Source organism: Gadus chalcogrammus, chromosome 10 (genome assembly GCF_026213295.1).
Source record: "Gadus chalcogrammus isolate NIFS_2021 chromosome 10, NIFS_Gcha_1.0, whole genome shotgun sequence".
Taxonomy (NCBI): Eukaryota; Metazoa; Chordata; class Actinopteri; order Gadiformes; family Gadidae; genus Gadus; species Gadus chalcogrammus.
In genome coordinates this window covers 10,345,230-10,351,697 of record NC_079421.1, presented here as the reverse complement: position 1 = coordinate 10,351,697, position 6,468 = coordinate 10,345,230, and positions in this window count along the sequence as shown.

Genomic DNA, 6,468 nt, shown 5'->3' with positions numbered 1-6,468 from the left:
GATTGAGGGATCCATTAATTGCAGCCTACTACCAACGACCCGGTGACCCGGTGACCCCTTGACCTCGGGTTACCCACCGTCCCGGTCGGATCGGGTCCGGACCCAGTCTCTCCTACGCATCCCCCCCCCCGGGCAGTCCCGCTGGGAGGGGGAGCCGGGGAGACCGGGTCTAGAGCTGTGCTGCCATCTCGTCCTCCACCCTTGTAAACAACAAATCCTCCTCTTTTGAAAAAGGTTCTTTTTTTTTGTTGTGAATTACATTTGTGTTTTGTAACCCGAGACAAACTGAAAACTGAAAACTGAAAAATGAAGAACACAAGCACGAATATTTCGCCCGCAAGAGGAGAATAGACGATATCTCAGCAGCTGAGCGACAACACATTAAGTCCGGCGGTATCGCGTGCAGCCGTGGTATGCTGGCAGCTGATTGGCTGAGAGCACTTGGCACGGCCCTCACACCTCGGGCCAAAACGACACACCGTTGCTCGTGGGCCCCGCAGCACCTCGCTATCCGTCTCTTCGCCACGCCTGATACCGGTGTCCGGTTACAGCGGGATAATTCCTGACATGATTGCGAGGCTTGTTTGCAATTAAGCAGCCGAGTTGTGCTGATGATGCAAAGCTTGTGCAAGGGGAGAGCTGTCCTCGACACATCCTCCAGCGCCTCTTATCTGTCTCCACCCGCGAGGAAGTGTCCTCCATCAGCAGGGGTTATCAGGGACTACCAGCCACCTCTGAGCACCAGTGCCGGCGTAACTTTAGAACGGATCGTCTCCGTTTTAAACGCCACTCCCGGTCGCTGGGTCGGTCGGTGGGTCGCCCGGGTCGGGGCTGTACTGTAGAGGACCGGGGCGTTGAAAACAGATACCTGATTGTATTAGTGTCTCTCCTGCAAGCTGTTGTCACCTAGCTGACCGATTATGGGCAATTACCTGCTCTGTCGGAATCCTAGCCGAATAGATTGAATTCAGATTGATTTCCGCCCAGGAAAGAGGAGGGAATTTAAAGCCTTTTTTAATTGGGTATTTGGTGTGTGCTGATCTGTACAGCGAGGCCCTCCCCAGGGCTTCTTTATGGGCCAATAATGGCATTGGAGGAGGTGGGAGGAGGCAGAGGGAGAGGGAGGGAGGCAGTCTCGTCTGCCGTCTCTCTCCCAAGGCCATAACCCTGCATTTGCGCTGAGTGCTTTTCTATTATGCATTGATAGTTGAGCATCAATCAATAAGAGGAGAAACAGAAAACCCAGCGAAACCAACTTCTTAAGTGTAAAACGCCTCTTAATACCCGGGGCCTTTCAAACAACTTAACCTGGACGCTTTCTGGCCCCCTCTCTCCCCCTCTCCTCTCTCTCCCCCCCTCCCCCCCTCCCCGGGCTCTGTGAGGGACCCTCCCCGGCGCCTGGCGACACACGTTTGATTCGGGGGGGGAAGTCTGGGAGTACGCCCGCCCCTTGCTTAGCATCACCTCGCCGACGCCGCGCCTGAGTCAAATGGAACGACTCGCCGTCCATCAGAACACACAACACACTCGTGGTTTAATCTGAGGGGCCCCCACTGGGGGGGTGCGAGCCCCCGGGTAGAAAACCGAGGACCGAGATGGCCCGAGAGAAGAGACCAAAGCCTTCACATCGACGTGGAACGATCGCGTCCAAATGGCCATTCAGTGACAGAGGGGCTGTGGTTCTGCGGGGGGGGGGATAAGGACAGCCGGTCCCAGGCTGATCGCATTATCAATATAGTGATGTCCTCGAATCAAATCCCCTCCGTGATTAAAAGAAGATACCGAACAAGATGGCTGCTGCCCTCCTGAGCGGCTGCAGCGGGGAGCGGGGAGCTGGGAGGAGGCAGCAGCAACAGGCCGGCGCGTCCCGCCCCGCATTACCCCCCCCTGCAGCCCGCTAAACGCCCGGGTTCCGGGAAGCCGGTCCCAGGGAACTCCAGCCTCCCAGATAAGAGCTGGGGGGGGGGGGGGGGGGGGGCAGGACCCCTGCTGACACAGATAAGACTGAGACAGTCACAGCAATGGCGGCAAGCTAATACACAAGCCCACCTCGGGCCGTCTAAACCTGCCATGGGGCCGGGCTCCCGGGGGCCCCCCTGTCACCACTAATGCACGCCGGGCTCCGGGACGGAGCACGGCGCGCAGAAAGCTTATCTGAGCCTCGCCAGGGTTTCTGGGAAGCGGCGAGTTCACCTTTCCTCGGGTGGCGATGACAGCAGATGATATAGTCTCGCGGCATCGATCGCCCTCCCAGCCGTCCCTCCCCCCCGCTTCTGACGGCCGCCGGCCCTTCAAGACCCCACTTGAAAGTCGGCGTTTGGTTTGTCTGTACTTATCTGTGATAGAGTAGTGGAGTTCTGTAGTAACTTTAGAGTGGGAACAGCGTTTAAACGGCCGTGGAGAGGAGCAACGGACCGGTCTGTCCATCCATCTCTTTAAGGGGGTTTCGCTTTGCTCTTGTTTAAGTCACAATAACAATATCTGCTGACCGGGTTCCGATGAAGGCTCACTAAGTGTCCTCTTCCTTGTGTTCAGAACAGGGTTCCTGGACCGGTTCCTGCTGTCATCACACGTCCAGGAAATAGACGACTTCACACAAAATACACTTTCTACTTTTAACACGGCCTGACTCACAGATACATCTCACTCACGCTTTTATCCAAAGCGACTTACAATAAGTCCATTTGTCAGAAGGAAGAGACGCAACAATATATCGCTGTCTGTACAGGGAGGATGTACATAGAACCAAGTGCCAAGCACTAACAATCGCTAGGTTAACCCATTCCCAGGGGGTAGGGTTGGGGAGGGATGGTGTGGTGTGGGGGAGAAGAGGTGGGATGGGTTGGGGGTGGGGGGGTGTGTAGGGGTGAGGAGATGGCCCTTAACTACTTTGGTTACACAAACTTTGTTTTCGGCCCCAGTGCATCAGAGGGCCTCTCTCCATCTGCCATCTGCTCGTGAAGAATCTGTTTCACTGGCTGAGCCAAGCCCAGCCTTTATTGGTCCTAATGGCACTATCAGCTGAGCCGCCAAACCCAATTACCTTCTAGAATGGGAGGCCACCCGAGCTAATCATGGCTGCCTAACCTGATTTGGTTGTGATGAAGAGACGGGATAAAGAGCAGTTAATGGAGGGAGAATGATCTCACAAATACAAAAAACTCAATTCATTTCTCCGGGAGAGCAATCTGTCCGATTCAGCCGTAATGGAGTGGGGATTCATTAGCAGGCCGGCTTTAGGAGACGCCGGAGCGTCACAGTATCAAATGAAGGACAAAAGAAGAACGCCTGGCACCGCGTTGCTCTTATAATGTCGCCGGTGAGCGGGGCTAGCGGCCTGAGCATGAGTGTCGAGCACCTCCGTGACACGGATGTGTCACGGAGGTGCTCGGCGCTCATGCTCAGGCCGCTATGCCCCGGATCAATCAGGGGTGGTTGATCATTAGCTGGAGCCGGGTATTGATTCATCGTTGCTACATACAGGCCGTGTCGGTCTCAGCGTTGTGTGAAAGCAGGGTGACAGAAGTCGGCCTCCTCCCACAGAGGGACGGATCACCTGAGGAGACCTGGGTCCATGTTCTAGCAGAGACAACAAGGCATGGTTCATCGTTGGTCCAACATCACATTACCTCCAAGGTCATAAACAAGCCGGCAGCCGACCAGCGCTGCGTCCGACAGCTCGAGGCCCTCCCATCCAACGAGTGTAAGTGAGTTACAACGGTCTTCTTTCTCCTCCAGTATTCAGAGGGCCTCCAGCCCTGCTCCTCTCCACGACTGGAACCTCTGCAGCTCATCCTAGCCCAGTCACGCTCTCCCTCCTCCTCCATCACATTCTCCCTCCTCCCCCTCCTCCATCACCATCTCCCTCCTCCTCCTCCATCATCACCATCTCCCTCCTCCTCCTCCTCCATCACCATCTCCCTCCTCCTCCTCCTCCATCACCATCTCCCTCCTCCTCCTCCTCCTCCTCCTCCATCACCTTCTCCTCTTCCTCCTCCATCACCTTCTCCTCCTCTATCCGGTTCTCCCTCTCCCTCCTCCTCCTTCTCCCTCCCCCCCTTGGACGGGGGAATCCTGACGGATGGCCAGTGTCTCCTCTCTGGGACCGGGGCCATGAGTCACAGCAGACAGGCCCGAGGGGCCGGGGGCCCTGCCCCCCTTCTCCAGTGCGTCGGGACCCTTGGTCGAGGGTCCGTCTCTGGCGGGCACAGGAGCCAGAGGGCGCTGCAGTCCGGGCGCAGGCCACCGCCGCCCGCCTCGCAGACGGACATTAGGCCCTACCAGAGTTAAAATCCTATTAGTTTGAGTCGGGAATCGGATTATCGTCGTCGAGAATCACTCGTCTGGCAACGAGGGTCTAATTTACGCCAATCAACGGCAATTATTGAGGGGAAGAGAGCCCCTATTAGGGGGCTCATCCACTTAGTCTAATGAATGGGGGAGATGGAATCTGGGTGGTGGACGGCCAATAGCAGGCCGCAGCTGAACGCCAGTGACCAGTGGCTGAAGAAGAGCCACTGTTATTCCTCTGGAGAGACGGACTGGGCCAAGGGGCTGGCAGGCTCTGGTCTCCCCCATCACGGGGGGGAGAGCGGGTGAGGGAGGGGGAGGGGGGGGCTGGGGGGCGGTGCAGACAGCCTGGCTACCCTGGAAGCCATAACTCGACGGTTTGGTGAGACGGCGGGGAGAGATGTTGTTTCCTCAGCTGCAGAAGGTCGGAGCTGCTCTCTGTCTGCTTAATGTCCTTCTCTGAGGCCCAGCAGCAGACTGCGTGTCAGTCTGGCGGCCGGGGCTCAGGACAGCGGGGTCATCGGGGCACGGAGCGGCACAGAGAGAGAGAGAGAGAGAGAGAGAGAGAGAGAGAGAGAGAGAGAGAGAGAGAGAGAGAGAGAGAGAGAGAGAGAGAGAGAGAGAGAGAGAGACGCTGCTGGAGGGTCCTTGGCGTTTGGGGCCGCCGTCAGTGGATTCGGGTAGAAAGCGTGATAGCTCAAAAGCTGAAGTGACACTGCCCTCTGCTGTCAGACGACAGAACTACAATAAATAGTATTTTAGAAGAGGGTTGTACTAACAGCTTGATGCATGAGAGCAGCATTTGCTTCAGGTAAACAACAAGGCCATGTATTGTTCATCTCTGTGTAAATAAGGTGTGTTGAACGCATGTTTTCAACTTCAGTTGTGTGAGCGTGCTTGCGAGATCAAAGGTCAAAGGTGAATCTGAAATGGAAAGCTGCATTAGAGCCCTAACCCTGATTCATAAGACTTTTTTAAATCAAAGCCTTCTCCGTCAACATGCAGTCGGTTCTCGTCCCCATACTATCACAATGCCAACACTGGTAGTGTTGTATACGTATTTTCTGAGCAGATCTGCTAAATATTATTGAACTGAATATTAACAACAGTGTTTCAGTGTGGATGGAAGGGTTTTTTGTGGGGCTTTTATGCCTCACTGTTGTGTTTCTTCAAGATTTTAGACTGGTGAACCTGACTTTTCCAGGGTTCAGAGAGTTTCCGTTTCAATCAGTAACCCACTGTGGTGACAAACAACTAAGTGCAACAATCCACAAAGGCAGGGCAATAAACAAAACGAAAGACAATAGGCCTACACGCTATAATACACTCACTTCACACTCAATGTTAAACCTAGGGGAGGGGAGGGGGTATTTGACTGCATACAAGAACACAAGCGATGCCGTGATCTGGAAATCGCGTTGCAACCAGCAAGCTTCCGATTTCTGCACGACTCGACAGTCAGGGGGAGACAACGGCAACACACAATGGACTCTCGTCAAATGCGTGTCAGTTGTTTCCATTCCGAGGCGTTAATACAGTGAAGTACATATTTATGACTCATTGTTTCCCCGGGCCACGGGTATAGCAGGCTTTCAGAAGAAGATGACCAAGAAAGGCAGCGAGCCTGTCCTCTCTCGGTTCCCCGGCAGGGTGAGGGATTGCTGGGACCCACACCAGCCTGCCACAGGCTGCGTGGGCTTTATTCCATCACTCTCTCTCTCTCTCTCAGAACAGCTCATCAGCTAGTGGCCTTCAGGGTGGAAACTTGGAAGAACCGAGGTGAACAAGTGTCCCATTTCAAAACAAGTCACTTCTATTAATAAAGTGACTTATATTAATAAAGTGATGCTCCAATCTGCAGTTCCGTTTTAACTCAGATTATGGATATCGAGTATTTGTTGGTTTAGTTATAGTTATGCATGTAGTTATTCTACATGCTCTTATTTTCCTTTTTAATAGGCCTATTGTTTAATTCTGTCCTGTTATTCTGCTGCCTTGACGGACTCACTTTCCTCTTAAAAATTGATTAATAACCTACTTAATAATACATTAACTTATATTATTATAAGTTAATGTTATCTTGAAAACTCAAATGGTCACAGAGCCAAACAAAAAGCGAACAATTATCTCATGAGCAGCCCTAATGACTATGGCTATGGATTATGGCTCAGAAACCCA